We start from the raw sequence: 17549 nt of genomic DNA, 5'->3' as shown, positions 1-17549 counted from the left end.
CGGTAATTTGTGCATCTTTCCAGATTTCCATCGATGCAGTGTGTTGTTGGCAGCTCTTTGAGGTTGGTGGACACGTCCCGCGGGGATCAATCGGCGGGTCGCGTCGTCGGGCGCTCCAGGTCGGGCCAAGTGACGGGGGAGGCTCCGTAGCCACTTGCAACTGTCGGGGGCCCGGGCTGTCGATCGGGTCAGGCCCCGAAGCCGACACTTAATCCCAGAGGGCCGGGCTGCCGGCTGAAACAAGTCCGTGAACTGAGTCACGGTTGCGGAGGCCTCCGCTCCAGCCGAGCCCCAGGCTTGATTTCCGAGGTCAGCGACGGAGGCCTCACTTCCGGCAGCTGTGGATAGCCACCAACGAGGCTCTATGGTAGTCGCTCCGGGAAAGCATCTGAGGTATTTTGAGGTCTCCGACATCACTTCTGTGTGCTCGTTTGCTTCGGAGAGGTGCTGGTTGGAATGGGCCATGTCTCCAGGCGCTCCGACACGGTAGCAGGCCGCGGGTCTCTGGGAACGTGGTGGACCTCGGACCAGGCCTCGACGATCTGGTCCAGGTACGGTCCTGGAGTTGAAGCAATTCTGGCGTGTCGATGATCTCCAGCTGGGTTAGTAACTTTGCCAGGCTGTTGTTGATCTCGCTAGATGTAGCAAATTGGAGGTTTAGAAGAGTTTCTCGGGTATAGGATAGTGTAGAGGGCAGTTTGCTCAGCAGAGCACGCGCAGAGTCGCCAGTTACTGGCGCCATCTATTAATCAGTATTCAAGTTATTGGAGTTTGTGAATAAAACATGCGAGAGTTGCTTTATGTGCTTAACAAAAGCCACAGCCCTTCCATTACAAACTAAAAGCAGTAGCCTTACACCGACATTATTATGTCTCTTAAAATGAAGATAACGACTCAATGACAGTGTTTGTGAATTATGTAGAACAGTTAGCATTATGAACAATGTGTGTCATCTGTCACCAATGACATTACTCTATACGTGCCCCCACCCTCACAATTTACCAAAACCGGCATTGAAAGTCGTTCTGGAGCTTGTGCAAGCTGCCCAGCTTGGGTCCTATATATCTTGGTTGGAGTAACAACAAGCTCCTCTGGCTTATCCAAGGGTGTGCTGACATGCATATGATCATGTCATGATGTAGATGATACTGTAGTGGAACCATCTATGGCTTTGTGGGCTAGTTAGGGATCTTAATTGAGTGATGATGTGCATGAGGACAGACAAATAGGAACAATGTAAGATGTAGGTCAACTGACACTCCCGGATTCTGTATGCCATGATGGGAGAAAGGAGTAAGTGTAAAAGAACTGAGTTTACTGAGGAGGGCAGAACACTGCAGAACATCAACCAGGCAGTCATGGCATCACTGTGGAGGACTGTAGATCCTCTTTTGGAGACAGTCTGAGTCCCAGCAGGTCCCACGGGAAATGATCGTGTCAACACTCATCCGTCGGGGAGGCTCTCAGAGCAGCCTTTAAGGAGTGGTGAAACTGCTTGCATAGGCCATGATGTGATGCTATTTAATACTGAAGTTCTGAGCCACTGTGGCCCAGAGGTCTGACATGAATTGGGGACCATGGTCAGAAGAAAATTCAGGAGACGTGCCGAACTGAACAAGCCAGGTGTTGATGAACTCATTAGCCAAATCTGCAGCCGTCATTGACTTTACTGGGACAACCCCTGGCCACCTGGTAGTACAGTCCACCAAGGTAAGGAAATGCATGAAACCATGGGGGGAGGAAAGAGGACCAACCAGGTCCACATTGATGTGGTCAAACCATTGCTCAGGGAGCTCGAAAGGTACCGATGGTGCTCAGACATGATGGTAAATTTTTGCCTGCTGACACACAACACAGGTTGTACTCCAGTCTTGCACGTCCTTCCCAAGGCTGTGCCACACAAATATTAAAGCAACCAGTTTCTGTGAATCCTACCCGTTGGATGCAGGCACTATAGGGTAAGGGCAACCAGTTGAAATATCACACAGGAGAGAAACTCCTGGTCCCCGAACTTGACATCAGTCAACCGCAGGACTGCTACCCTGTAAGCCTGGACCTCTGGGTCGGTAGCTTGGTCGACTTCCATGCCAGCATAGTCAACCCCGATGTGAATGGCATCAATGATGGGCCATGGTAGGTAATCAGCTACAGCATTATTTTTCCCTTTGATGTGCTGTATGTCAGTCGTAAATTCCAAAATGTAGGCTAGGTGCTGCTGCTGTATCATGCAGACCAAAGAGTCTGACACTCTGGCTATCACGTGCAAAGGGGGGGTTTGCGGTCAAAGTCACAATTCTTCCCCCTCTGATATTTGGTCTGAACAACTGAACCTCTTGGCAATTTATGCATTGAGTTTCTGCCATATTATTGGCTGATTAGATATTTGCATTAACAAGCAGGTATAGAGGTGTACCTAATACGGTGGCCATTGAGTCTAAGTTCTATGATATTTGTTCAGCGTCTATCAATGGAGTGGTTGCTCCAGGTGCATCCTCTGAGAGCAGCAGAATGTCACAGTGCCAGTTACAGTCTCTGTCACTGGAATGTGAAATCTAGCAGTCTGCAGCAACCTGAGAAGTACAGTGCGTCTGTGCCTAAAGGCAAAGATATGGCAGGTTGCATGTTGAGCAGGGAAGAAAACAGCATCGGAGTGTTACTCATATCCAAGAAGACCTGCTCTGTAGAATGACACTCAGAAAGACAACATTTATCAACAAGAGATTCAGCAGATGCTGCAAATCCAGAGCAACACACACAAAGTGCTGGAGGAGCTCAACAAGTCAGGCAGCATCAATGAAGGGGAATATACAGTTGACATTTCGAGCCGAGACCCTTCATCAGGACACATTCTCAGTTGTACAACAGGTATTAACCATCAATAATGTTATCTTGTGCAGGTTCATCTGGAGTCTCAAGTCTGATGATATTTATGAGCCATAAAAATTTGGGCTATTGATAAAGATAAGGAAATATTTGAACTCAAGTCCTTCTGTTCTTTCAATGTACTATCAATGCTTAAAGTGAGCAAACTTACTTCTGCCAGCTTCACAGAATTCCAAGCAGGAACCACAGGCCAGAGACTCTCCCAATTTGTCCCTTTGGTGATAAAGATACAGCAATCTTCACAGGTTAATATCTGTAAATTAAGTAACAAATTATACATCAGAGAATTCAAGAGGTTTTATGGATATTTGATACTTGTAGGATGTTGAGCCATTTTTTACAGCATTAACTTGTGCTTCTATCCAACAATGGTACAGAAAGACAAAGTTCAAAGTAAATTTATTATCAAAGTACATATGTCACCATATACAACCCTGAGAAACATCTTCTTGTGGGCATTCACAGTAAATATCATGATGTGCCGTGCCGTGTCGAACAACATACGCCATGTTATGTGCCATGGGCAATCATGATGTCCGCAGCATCGAGGGCATCTTTTGAGGAGTGATGACTCAAAAGGGCAGCATCCATCATTAAAGATCCCCATCACCCTACTCTTGCCATCTTCTCATTGCTACCATCAGGGAGGTGATACAGGAGCCTGAAGAGAGACACTCAACGTTCAGGAGCAGCTTCTTACCCACTGCCATCAGATTTCTGAATGGACATTGAACCTATGAAGACTATATCACTATTTTTCCCCTCTCTTTTTGCACTATTTATTTCATTTAACATATATATATTCATTGTAATTTATTTATTATGTATTGCAATATGCTGCTGCCACAAAACTAATTTCATGACCTATGCCAGTGATAATAAACCTGATTCTAATTCCCACTCTGATTCCATGACCATGATTGTTCTTGGCAAATTTTTCTATAGAAGTGGTTTGACATTACCTTCTTCTGGGCAGTGACTTTACAAGACATGTGAACCCAGCCATTATCAATACTCTTCAGATATTGTCTGTTTGGCATCAGTAGTTACATAACTAGGACTTGTAATATGCACCAGCTACTCATATGACCATCCACCTCCTGCTCCCATGGCTTCACATGACGCTAATCAGGGGGCTAAGGAGGTGCTACACCTTGCCCAAAGGTGGTCTGCAGGCTAGCAGAGGGGAAAGAGCACCTTACATCTCCTTTGGTAGAGGCATACCCCACCCTGCCACCCAACAGCAAGTATAAGGAAGCAAAAATAATAATAAATAAGCAATAAATATCAAGAACATGAGATGAGGAGTCCTTTAAAGTAAGTTCATAGGTTATCGGACCAGTTCAGTGTTGGGGGTGAGTGAAGTTACCCCTCTGGTTCAAGAACCTGATACTGAGGGGTAATAACTGTTCCTGAACCTGGCAGTGAACACAGAAAATCCATCAGGACCCCCTGCCCAAGATGCTGCAGATTACAACACTTAAATCTAGGACAAAAGACATCAGATTGTGTTGTGACAGTGATTGGCTACCTAGCTTGCAAGTATAGCTCCACATGCCCAATTACCTGTCTCACATCCCCCATGCCATCATTTCAATGCTGACTTCTGCCTTGCTCTCTCAATGGGGCTTAGCTCAGCTCCTGAATAGGTACATTTGATTTATTGAATCTGAAAGGCTGCAAAGAATTTCAGACATCATTTCTATCATTCTGATTTCAGATTCATTTATTTATCAGATGTATATGGAAACACACAGTGAAACATGTCATTTGCATTAATAACCAACACATCCCAAGGATGTGCTGTGGGCAGCCACAAGTGTTGACACATATTCCAGTGCCAACATAGCATGTGCACAATGCTTTTGCTCTTACAATGTCAGGGTAACTTGACTTCTTTCACTTCGTCATCAACCCTCTGTTTCTTTACACAGCCCATTACTATTTAATCCCTTTAGACCATAACACATACAGGAGCAGCAGAATTAGGCCATTTAGACCATCAAACCTGCTCCACCATGGCTGATTTATTATCCCTCTCAACCTTTTCCTACCTTCTCCTTAACCTTTCATTCCTGGAATCATTTTCATGTACCTCCTCTGCACCCTTTCCAATGCCAACACAACTTTTCTTCGATAAGAGGCCCGAAACTACTTTCAATACTTCAAGTGTATTATGACCAATGCCTTATAAAGCCTCAGCTTTACATCCTTGCTTTTGTATTCTAGTCCTCTCAAAATGAATGCGAACATTGCATTTGCTTTCCTCACCACTGACTCAAGCTGCAAGTTAACCTTTAGGGAATCCTGCACGAGGACTCCCAAGTCCCTTTGCACCTCTGATCTTTGAATTTTCACCCCATTTAGAAAACCTTTATTCCTTCTACCAAAGTGCATGACTCTGCCCATATTTGACACTGATCCTATTGTACCCTTTGACAATCTTCTTCATTGACCATTACTCCAACAATCTTTCTGTTGTCTGCAAATCGAATGACCTACCTATCTGCATTTCCATCTGTTGATAGAAATGTATAAGACAATAAAAAGCATAGTAGATCAAGTGGACAGCCAGAGACATTTCACAGGGTGGCAATGGCTAATACAGAGGGCATAATTTTAAGGTGATTGGAGGAAAGTATATGAGGGGATGTCAGAAGTAGGTTTTAGTTTACACAGAGGGTGGTGGCTATGCACAAGGGAGAAGGGTTAGATTGATCACAGAATAGGTTAAAAGATCGGCACAACATTGTGGACCGAAGGGCCTGTACTGTTCTATATTCTACCGGTACATTTTAACCTGCTGAGTATTTTCACATTTTCTGTTCTTTTTGTTTCAAATTCCCAACACCTAAAGACATTTTGCCACTTGTCTGTGCTTGTGCAAGTTTGTCTAAAAAATTCTTTACAATATGTACAGTACAAGAATGGGCATGTCTTTGGAATGCATATCTTCAACATCAATGTCCAAAGCTGCAATAATAACTATGAAGTTATTCAAAAATCTAAAGCACAGATGCTGTAAACTTAAAACAAATATCAAAAATTCTGAAAATACTCAGCAGATCAATCGCAGCTGTTGGAAGAGAAACAGTTAATGTTTCAGGTCAGAGATGGTTTAGCAGTTAGTTTAACACGCTACACTATCTAGTACAGCAATCTACTATGTCTGTAAAGAGGTTTGTATGTTCTCCTCATGATCACATGGTTTCCTCTAGGTCCTCCAGTTTCCTCCCACATTCCAAGGACGTACTGGTTAGAAAGTTGTGGACGTGCCATGTTAGCACCAGAAGCATGGTGACACTTGCAGGCTGCCCGAAGTACATTCTCGAACTGTGTTAGTTACTGACCCAAATGACAGACTTCAGTGTTTCCATGTATGTGACAAACAAAGCTAATCTTCGTTGGAATTAAAAAGGAAAGGAAGGAAGCTGGTAAAGCCGTAGGGATGGTGAGGGAAGGGAATGTCTCAGACAGGGTGAGGCCAGGGTGTCCATGGAGGTAAACTGTAAACATGGTTATCTGGTCAATGAATGGGAACAATTAGAGTGCAAAAATAGACAACACAAGGTGGAAGCAGTACAGTACAGAGGAGGACAAACCCATCCAGTCAGGCAGGTCACATCCTCCCACTGCGAAAGACAAAGACAAAATAAAGGAGAAATAAAACCAGCTAATATGAATGACTGACACAGACCCAGGAATTAGTAGCAGAAACTTGAGTTCAATATTGCAGCGCACTGAACTCATCATGTGAGGAAAGTTCTTTACACAGACAGTGATGGGTGTGTGGAACACTCTGCCAGGGATGCTGGCATAAGCAGATACATTAGAAACATAGAAACATAGAAAACCTACAGCACAATACAGGCCCTTCAGACAACAAAGCTGAACTAGTCCTTACCTTAGAAATTGCCTAGGGTTACCCATAGCCCTCTATTTTTCTGAGCTCCATGTACCTGTCCTGGAATCTCTTAAACGACCCTATCGTACCTGCCTCCACCACCATCGCCAGCAGCCCATTCCACACACTCACCACTCTCTGTGTAAAAAACTTACCCCGACATCTTTTATAATGATAGAACACTACAGCACAGAAACAGGCCTTTTGGCCATCTAGTCTGTGCCAAATTATTAATCTGCCTTGTTGATCTGCCATCAGCTTGCACCTGGACCATAGTCCCCCACCTCCACACTTCACCCGATGTATCTGTCCAAACTTCTCTTAAATGTTGAATCCAAACCAACATCTACCACTTGCGCTGTTAACACATCCACACTCTTACAACCCTCAAGTAAACAAGTTCCCTCTCAGATTCCCCTTAAACATTTCACCCTAAACCCATGACCTCTAATTGTAGTCTCACCTAACCTCAGTGGAAAAAGCCTGCTTATATTTACTCTATCTATAACCCTCAAAATGTTTTATCTCTATCAAATCTCCCCTCATTCTCCAATGTTCCAGGAAGTAAAGTCCTAACCTATTCAATCTTTCCCTATAACTCAGGTCCTGGCAACATCCTTGTAAATTTTCTCTGTACTCTTTCAATGTTATTTATATCTTTGCTGTAGGGAGGTGACCAGAACTGCACACAATAGTCCAACCTAAACTTCACCAATGTCTTATACAATTTGACCATAACATCCCAATTCCTGTACTTGATACTTTGATTTATGAAGGCCAACGTGCCTAAAGCTTCCTTTACCACAATATCTACCTGTGACACCACTTTCAATGAATTATTGATCTGTATTCCCAGATCCCTTTGTTCTACTGCATTCCTCAGAGCCTAGCGTGTAAGACCTACCCTAGCAGGTCCTATCAAAATGCAACACCTCACACTTGTCTGTGTTAAATTGCCATTTTTCAGCCTATATTTTTCCAGCTGGACCAACTCTTGCTGCAACCTTTGCTAACCTTCACTCCCAATCTGTCTAGATCCTGCTGCAATCTTTTCTAGTCTTCCTCGCTGTTAACTACACCCCCCAATCTGTTCAGATCCCGCTATAAACTTTGCCAGCCATGCTTTCATATGCTTCAGATAACAAAGGAAGGGACCCTGTATGCTCTTTTGAACTCCTCACCTACCTGTACTGCCACCTTCGGGGATCCTTAGACTTGTACACTAGATTTCCTTCATTCCTCAATACCATTCATGGTACACATCCCACCCTTATTTAACCCCTAAAGAAAATGTATCACAACGCTCATCAGGATTCAATTCCATCTTTTTTGAGTCAGCAGGATGATATTGATTCACTGGTAACTTTTACCAAAGTTTTCCAAAATTGCTAATACAAGAGGGCATAAATTTAAGGTAATTGTAGGAAAGTATAGGGTGAAGGAGTCAAAGGTAATTTTATTTTGGACAACAGAATTGGTGGGGAGGTGCATGAACTGGTGGTAGAGGCAGATACATTAGGGCCATTAAGAAACTCTTACACAGACAGCACACAAGCCAGGGCAATACGATACGGAGAACAAGGTGTTGCCCATGCAGCAGACTCCCCCTCTCCAGCAGATGAATCCAAAGAAATAGCAGAGACTGACACAGTTATGCACCAGCGGCAGCGCAGGAGTTGCCAATCAGCGTTGAACTCAACATCGGTCTGCCATGGGAACTTCAGCTCCATACCTTTCCTCAGGGTGTACTCCCAAAAGCCTTCCATAGCTGAGGTCTGAGATCAGAGCTTTCCTTCTCCTAGCTGCCAACAACGGCTGAGAAGCCCCATCTGTTTCACCCAGCTTAACAACTAATCAATAGCATCCATAGACTCAAACTTCTCCCATCATCAATAATACCAATTTTCATGCCATCAACCTCTAACTTGGCCTGCACTGCCATCTGTGGCATTAAATTCCACAGATTCCTCACCTCTGTTCTAAATGGATGTCATCTGGAAGGACTTCAGAAAGGCTTTTGATAAGGTCCTGTATAGTAACCTGGTCCAGAAGGTTCCGAGTTAAATTAAATTAAAAGTTTAAGTTAGTTAGCCAACACCTTCTCCAGAGTTGCCATGCTATTCAATAAATAGCCTGACCTCCCCCACAAAATATGACCTTTTTTAAAATAAATTAGTCATTATTCCCCAGTCAAATGTAAATCCAGAACACCCGACAGATATCGTATCAATGATTGGTTACTTTGAAAAGGAAAGAGAAATATGTAATAGACAACTGGCTGTATGCCACATGGAAAAAAATTGTTACCGAATAAAGACAAAGAACAACACGGTTGGAGCAACTTTCCTTAAAAGGAAATAAGCGGAGGTGTATCAGGAAGGAATTAACTTTATTACGTACGGAAATGCATCCTAACCTGGTAACTAAAAAAGAAAAAAAACAAGGATGTTTAACATTGGGCAACATACTCAAAATGCTGGAGAAACTCTTCAGGTCAGGCAAATCTATGAACATCGATTTCTCCAACTTTCAGTATTTTCCTCTCCCTCTTCCATCTTCTTCAATTGCCAAATCTGGCCTCTTCCCTCTTCTTGCCCACTGTCTCACCCCCCCCCACCCCCGACTGCTTCCCTTTCTTCCATGGACAACTCTCCTCTCCTATCAGATTCCTTTTTCTCCAGCCCTTTGCCTTTTGCTCCTATCACCCCCCAGCTTCTTACTTCGTTCTCACTCCCCCATCTTCACATATCACCTTCTCCTCCTTCCCCTTCCTCCTCCATTTTCATATTCTGGCATCTTCCCCTTCCTTTACAGCCCTGAAGAAGGGTCTCAGCCCAAAATGTTGACTATTTATTCATTTTTATAGATGCTGCTGATCTGCTGAGTTTCTCCAGCATTTTGTGTGGTTTGCTCAGGATTGTAAAATGATCTTCTCTCCAAAGTATATTGAGACAAAGGCATTTAGGAGGTTTTCTGAATGTTTAGAAAACATTTAGGAGGTTTTCTGACCTTCACTTTGCCCTAGACGATCAATGGTTTAGGACCAATGTTATAGCCACTCTTGGGCCAAGCATGATGAGAACAAGCTAACCAGCAGCAGGTTAGAGATGTTGCACATGTTGGTGCATTCCACCAAACTCCCTGGGTTCCGGAGAGTTACAAAAGATACACAAATGGAACATTACAGCACAGTACAGGCCCTTCAGCCCACAGTGTTGTACCAACTTTTCAACCCACTCTAAGAACAAACTAACCCTGCCCTCTAACATAGCCCTTCAGTTTCCCATCATCCATGTACCTATCTAAATATTTTAAATGACACTAATGTATCTGGTTCTACCACCAGCCCTGGCAGTGTTCCACACAACTACCAGTCTCTCTGTTAAAAAAAACCTCTGATCTCCCCCTATACTTTCTTCCAGTCACCTTAAAACTACACTCCTTGGATTTTTCATTTGCACCCTGGGGCAAAAATTCAGATTCAGATCAGATCAGATTCAGGTTCAGTTTATTGTCATTTAGAAACCACAAATGCAATGCAGTTAAAAAATGAGACAATGTTCCTCCAGAATGATATCAACAAAGCACATGACAAAATAGACTACACCAGAAAATCCACATAACATTTGGCAATCCAACATCCAGAGTCCAGAGAGGCTGCTGCGTATTAATATCGCGCTACCATCTTAGCGCGTTCCCCGGAAAGGAGCTCTAAATCCACCAGACAAACAAGACCAAAAACTAAAAGTTACAAGACCTGCACAAAACCACATAGTTACAACAGTGCAAACAATACCATAATTTGATTTTAAAAAACAGACCATGGGCATGGTAAAAATAGTCCAAAGATGTTAAAAAACTATAAGTTCGAAAGGTACCACCACACAGTTTCCACAAGTCCTCAGGGTCCCGATAGACCCGTCATTCCACGCCGGCGGCAGAAGGGAATACCCCCACTATGGACTTCCACGGCGCTGCCCGACTCAGCCTTGCAGACGCAGCACACAATGAAAGTTCCGTTGAACCCAGCCTCGCAGACACAGCACACACTGAAAGCGACCTGACTGCAGCGGACTCCGAGTCCGTCGAACCTCTGAGCCAACAACCATCCCCTCCAGCACAGCTTCTCCGAGCACCATCCTCTGCTGAGCGTATTAAGATGCCCCCGCCACCAGCCACCAGCAGTGCGACCCTGACAACTGGGGGCCTGTTCTTCTCAGCAGAGACCCGGACCTCACAGCAGCAGCAATGAAGAAGGCCTTCCTGGAGATTTCCAGATGTTCCTCCGTGCTCCCACGTCCGTTTTTCATCAGATTAGGATTGTGCACGGCACTCCGCTTGACAAATAACAGACAAATAACAGATATCAACTCCGGAGAGGCCGCTGCAGACTGCGTCACACCACCATCTTGAAGTGAAGTGAAGAAAAAGGTACTGGTTGTGTAAATGCAGTGAGCTTAATCCAGAGAGAAGGCAGCAGCAAGAAAATGAAAACCAACATCTCAAGCTCTACAATAACATAGCACAACGCTGTGACAACTTGGAGTTTAATTTGGTGTCCTTTGCAAGGAATCTCTGGACATCCTCCCAGTGGAATGTGTGGGTTCTCTCCAGGTGCTCCAGTTTCCTCCCATGGTCCAAAGATATACTAGGTAGGTTAACAGGTCATTGTAAATTGTCCTATGATTGGGTTAGGGTTAATTGGAGCTGTTGGAGTTGCTGGGCTGAATGGCTCAAAGGGCCGGGAGAGCCTACACCACGCTATATCACTAAGTAGAATAAATAAATAAAATAAAATCTGTTACCAGATAAATGCTTGATCCATTATTAGTGTAGTAAGCCTGGATTTTTGAGAAAACATTAAAACCAATGTGGTTTTATAAAATGGAAACGATGACTGAGAACTTTGTTAAGAATTATTTGAGGATATAACAAACAGTGGAAAGGAAGGAATCAAAGTACTTGGATGAGGTGCCATATAAAACGTTACAGCACAAGCTATTACATTGTTGGGACATTATAGTAGTATCGATAGGGGAGCAGTGAACTAACAGGAGATTAACACACACAAAATTAGGAGGAACTCAGTACATCAGACAGCTTCTATGGAGGGGAATAAACAGTTGATGTTTCGGGCCGAGACCTTAAAGACGTATATAAAATACAAAAGACCCCATTCTCCTGCCTTCTCCCCATAACCTTTGACACCCTGACTAATCAAGAACCTATAAACCTCCACTTTAAATATACACAATGACTTGGCCTCCATAGCCATCTGTAGCAAAGAATTCCATTGATTCACCATCTTCAGGCGAAAGAAATTGCTCTTCATCTCTGTTCTAAAGGGATGTCATTCTGTTCTGAGGCTGTGCCTTTTGGACCTAGACTCCCCACTATTGGAAACATCTTCTCCACGTCCATTCTATCTAGGGCTTTCAATGTTCGGTTAGTTTCAATGAGATTCTATCTCATTCCTGTAAATTCCAGCAAGTACAGGTTTAAAGCCATCGAATGGTCCTCATAATTTAACACTTTAATTCCTGGGATCATTCACGTAAATCTCCTCAGGACCCTTTCTAATGTCAGCACATCCTCTCTTAGAAAGTGCTCACAAAACTCCAAGTGCAATCTGACCAATGCATTATAAAGCCTCAACATTACATCATTTCTTTTATACTCAAGTCCCCTCAAAAAGAATGCTAACATTGCAAACAAAAGAACATCTGCAGATGCTGGAAATCCAGAGCAACACACACAAAATACTGAAGGAACCCAGCAGGTCAGGCAACATCTATTGTAAAGGAGTAAGCAGTCAATGTTTTGGGCTGAGACTCTTCATCAGGACTGGAGAAAAAAGATGAGAAGTCAGAGTAAGAAGGTGGGGAAGGGTGTTAGAAATATAAGGTAGTAGGTGATAGGTGAAATCTGGAGAGGGGAGGGGTGAAGAGTTGGGAGGCCGATTGGTGAGAAAGATAAAAGGGAATCTGATAGGAGAGGACAGAAGGCCATGGAATAAAGGGAAGGGGAAGGAGCACCAGAGGGAGGTGATGGGCAGGCAAGGAGATAACGTGATAGAGGGAATAAGAATGGGGAATGGTGAAGGTGGGGGAATTACCGGATGTTCAAGAAATCACTATTTGTGCCATCAGGTTGGAGTTTACGCAGACGGAATACAAGGAGTGGCTCCTTCAACCTACATGTTGCCTCATCGCGGTAGTAGAGGAGGCCATGGACTGACATGTCAGAATGGGAATGGGAAGTAGAATTAAAATGAGTGGCCACTGGAAGATCCTGCTTTCTCTGGTGGATGAGCGTAGGTCCTCAGCAAAGCGGTCTCCCAATCTACACCAGGTCTCACTGATACACAGGAGATCACGCCAGGAGCACTGGATACAGTAGGTGACCCCAACCGTCTCAGATGAAGTGTCATCTCACCTGGAAGGACTGTTTAGGGCCATGAATGGTAGTGAGGGAAATGGGGTAGGGGCAGGTGTAGGAGGGATAAATGAACAAGGGAGTCACATAGGTAGTGATCCCTGTGGAAAGCACAAAGTGAGGGGAGGGGAGAGAAAGATGTGCTTGGTGGTGGGATCCCATTGGAGATGGCAGTAATTACAAAGAGTTATATACTAGATGCGGAGGCTGGTGAGGTGGTAGTTGATGATAAGAGGAACCCTATTCCTGGTCAGGCGAAGGGAGGATTGGGTGAGAGCAGACATACATGTATTCCAGATAGCTGTGAGAATCAGTGGTTTGATAATTGACATCAGTAGATAAGCTGTCTTCAGAGATAGAGACAGTGAGATCGAGAAAGGGGAGGAAGGTGTCAGAAATGGACCAGGTAAATTTGAGGGCAGTTTGGAAGTTGGAGGCAAAGCTGATGAAGTCGACAAGCTCTGTATGAAGTAGCATCAATGCAGTCATCGATGCAACATAGGAAAAGTTGGGGAGTGATACCAGTGTAGGCTTGGAACATAGGCTGTATCACATTGGCAAGCATAGCTGGCACCCATGCAAGTGCCCATGCTTATATCTTTTGTTTGAAGGACGTGGGAGCAGACAAAAGAGAAATTATTAAGAGTGAGGACAAGTTCTGCTAGATGGAGGGGAGTGGTGGTGAAGGGTGTCCTGAAAGAAACAGAGTTTTGAGGCCTTTCTGATGAGGGATGGAAGTGTATAGACTGGACATCCACAGGGAAAATAAGAATATTAGGGCCAGGGAACCAGAAATCATTGAAAAAAATGAACATGTGAAGTGTCACGGATATAGGTAGGAAGGGACTGAACTAGGGGGATCAAACTGACATTGCATTTGCTTTCCTCACCACCAACTCAAGTGCTGCTGCAAAACAACAAATTTCACGACATACATCAGTGGTAAGAAGCCAGATTCTGATTCATTTTTCCAACCTGTCCAGGCCCTTCCGCAGAATCTCTACTTTGGTTTTCACTACATGCCCCTCCACCTATCTTTGAATCATCCACAAACTTGATCACAAACCCATCAACCCTACCAGTCAGATCAGTAACATGTAATGTGAAGATTGGCAGACCAAAAACTGAGCCCCAATCTGATCTTTCATGCTACAGATGTGATTGCACACATTCAAGGTAGAAACTGGCAGACATTCAACTAAAGGAGGAGGAGCTTAGGAGAATGATGGCGCCTCCTTAGCTTGCATCTTCGGAAACAGCTCTATTTCTATCTTTAATATCTCTATTTTTCCCTTTCAGGGTTCTTTTGAAGATCCTGACCTGGAGTTACACACTGATTTCAGTTCTTTGTGGAAATGGAACCCACTCTCAGCGTCCCACAACTGGCCGCTTTTTGATATGCCAAAGACGCAGCCTATGAGACTAGTATGCCTTCAGGGTTCCGGGATTTCGTGGCTCTGGAGAATGGCGGATTTGAGGTTGGTGCCGCCATAAGAAACTGGTGTGTCATGGGAGACAGAAGATTGAAAGCAGCAAGCTGGCAGCTGGCTGTGTGCCCAGAAACCTGAGTTCTTTGGGCACAGAGCTTGGAAGAAGTGACACAACAGACTTTTAATATTGGAACTCAGCAAGTTGTTTGTTATGTCTCCCCTCTCGCTGTGAAACGGGGCCACCTCTTTTTTCCTTATTAGAGGGGGAGCGGGGGAGAGAGGGGGGGAGAGGAGAGGGGGAGAGGGGAGAGGGTGAGGGTGAGGGGGAGGGGGAAGAGGGGGAGAGGAGAGGGAGGGGGGTAGGGGGAGGGGGAGGGGGCAGGTGGCGAGGGGGGAGAGAGCCTATGGTATGTCGAATTATCGGGTGAATGGGGTACTGGAAGTCTGTGTAATTACTGATGCTTTGCTGCATGATTGAGTGCTCGGTAGGGGGCACCAATGCGTTTTTGCTGGTGGGCAAAGGTGGGGGGTTGTTGCTTAGCTGCTTGTGCGAGGGTGGGTAGAGCTGGGGGTCACTTTGGGGTTCTAACATTTAACTGTCATTCATTCTTTGGGGCACTCCTCTGTTTTTCTGGATGTTTGCAAATAAACAATTTCAGAATGTATATTGTATGCATTTCTCTGACATTAAATGTACCTTTGAAATGGGTTACAGAGAGAGCAGGGAAGGGCTGCTGAGCCCACTATTTGATCAGACATCATCTTGTTTGGTGGTGGAGCAGGATCACTACAGGAGATGAGTGGTCTTCTGCTCCTGTTTGTAATACATGGAGTTCAAAATGCAAAACTCCAGCACGCAAGTGCTATTACGAAGAAAGCATGCAGCACTTCTATGTTCTTAGAAGTATGTGAAGATTCAGCATGTCATCTAAAACTTCGACAGACTTCTGTAGATGTGCAGTGGAGAGTATACTGACTGGTTATATCATGGCCTGGTATGGAAATACCAATGCCCTTGAATGAAAAAAATCTACAAAAATCCCAGTCCATCACAGGTAAAGCCCTCCCCACCAATGACCACATCTACATGGAGTGCTGTCGCAGGAAAGCAACATCCATCATCAAGGACCCCCACCATCCAGGCCATGCTCTCTTCTCACTGCTGCCATCAGGAAGGAAGTTCAGGAGCTTCAGGACCCACACCACCTGGTGCAGAAACTGTTACTACTCCTCAACCATCAGACTCTTGCACCGGAGGGGAAAACTTCACTCAAACCATCTCTAAAATGTTCTCATAACCTATGGATTCACTTTCAATGATTCTTCATCTCATGTTCTCTACATTTATTGACTATTTATTTATTATGTTTTCTTTCTATTTGTACTTCCAGTTTGCTGTCTTTTGCAGGAATTGTTTGTCCCTCCTGTTGGGTGTGGGTCTTTCATTGATTCTATTGTGGTTCATTGCACTTACTGCGATTGCCCACAGGAAAACGAATCTCAGGGTTGTATATGGTGGCAATTTGAATATTTGTTAATAGATTTACCTTGAACTTTGAAAACTCTTATGAACACTCCTAAACTGGCAGAATGGGAGCTTAACTGACCTTCGACAGTGTTTGCTGCCTCAGCCCATGGTAAACAACGAGGAGATCCCACCCCTCTGCTCGCGAGCCACAACGACGGCGCCCCGACCACCCACCCCTCCGCCCAGGAGGCACAGTGAGAGGGTCCCGTCACCCCCCTCCCCTCTGCCCGGGAGTCACAGTGAGAGGGTCCCATCACCCCTCCCCTCTGCCCAGGAGTCACAGTGAGAGGGTCCCGTCACCCCTCCCCTCTGCCCGGGAGGCACAGTGAGAGGGTCCTGTCACCACTCCCCTCTGCCCGGGAGTCACAGTGAGAGGGTCCCATCACCACTCCCCTCTGCCCGGGAGTCACAGTGAGAGGGTCCCGTCACCCCTCCCCTCTGCCCGGGAGGCACAGTGAGAGGGTCCTGTCACCACTCCCCTCTGCCCGGGAGTCACAGTGAGAGGATCCCGTCACCCCTCCCCTCTGCCCAGGAGTCACAGTGAGAGGGTCCCGTCACCCCTCCCCTCTGCCCAGGAGTCACAGTGAGAGGGTCCTGTCACCACTCCCCTCTGCCCGGGAGTCACAGTGAGAGGGTCCCGTCACCCCTCCCCTCTGTCCGGGAGTCACAGTGAGAGGGTCCCGTCACCCCCTCCCCTCTGCCCGGGAGTCACAGTAAGAGGGTCCCGTCACCCTTCCCCTCTGTGCCCAGGAGTCACAGTGAGAGGGTCCCGTCACCCCCTCCCCTCTGCACGGGAGTCACAGTGAGAGGGTCCCGTCACCCCTCCCCTCTGTGCCCAGGAGTCACAGTGAGAGGGTCCCATCACCCCTCCCCTCTGTGCCCAGGAGTCACAGTGAAAGGGACCCGTCACCCCTCCCCTCTGCCCAGGAGTCACAGTGAGGGGGTCCCGTCACCCCTCCCCTCTGCCCGGGAGTCACAGTGAGAGGGTCCCGTCACCCTTCCCCTCTGTGCCCAGGAGTCACAGTGAAAGGGTCCCGTCACCCCTCCCCTCTGCCCAGGAGTCACAGTGAGAGGGTCCCGTCACCCCCTCCCCTCTGCCCGGGAGTCACAGTGAGAGGGTCCCGTCACCCCTCCCCTCTGCCCGGGAGTCACAGTGAGAGGGTCCCGTCACCCCTCCCCTCTGCCCGGGAGTCACAGTGAGAGGGTCCCATCACCCCTCCCCTCTGCCCGGGAGTCACAGTGAGAGGGTCCCGTCACCCTTCCCCTCTGCCCGGGAGTCACAGTGAGGGGGTCCCGTCACCCCTCCCCTCTGCCCGGGAGTCACAGTGAGAGGGTCCCGTCACCCTTCCCCTCTGCCCGGGAGTCACAG

General features: G+C 46.0%; 1 protein-coding gene across 1 annotated transcript in view; it reads right to left on the bottom strand.

The window, feature by feature from the left end:
• lrrc56 (leucine rich repeat containing 56) overlaps positions 1–17549 on the bottom strand; it is a 351577-nt gene that overhangs the window by 332797 nt on the left and 1231 nt on the right. The window contains exon 2 of the mRNA XM_073049966.1: positions 3035–3136. The gene's annotated coding sequence lies outside the window, so the exon portion shown is untranslated. The remainder of the gene's footprint in view (positions 1–3034; positions 3137–17549) is intronic.

The sequence above is a fragment of the Hemitrygon akajei genome, chromosome 6 (assembly GCF_048418815.1).
Source record: "Hemitrygon akajei chromosome 6, sHemAka1.3, whole genome shotgun sequence".
Lineage (NCBI taxonomy): Eukaryota > Metazoa > Chordata > Chondrichthyes > Myliobatiformes > Dasyatidae > Hemitrygon > Hemitrygon akajei.
Note: the sequence above shows the minus strand (reverse complement) of the source record. Positions and strands in the feature narration are given on the sequence as shown.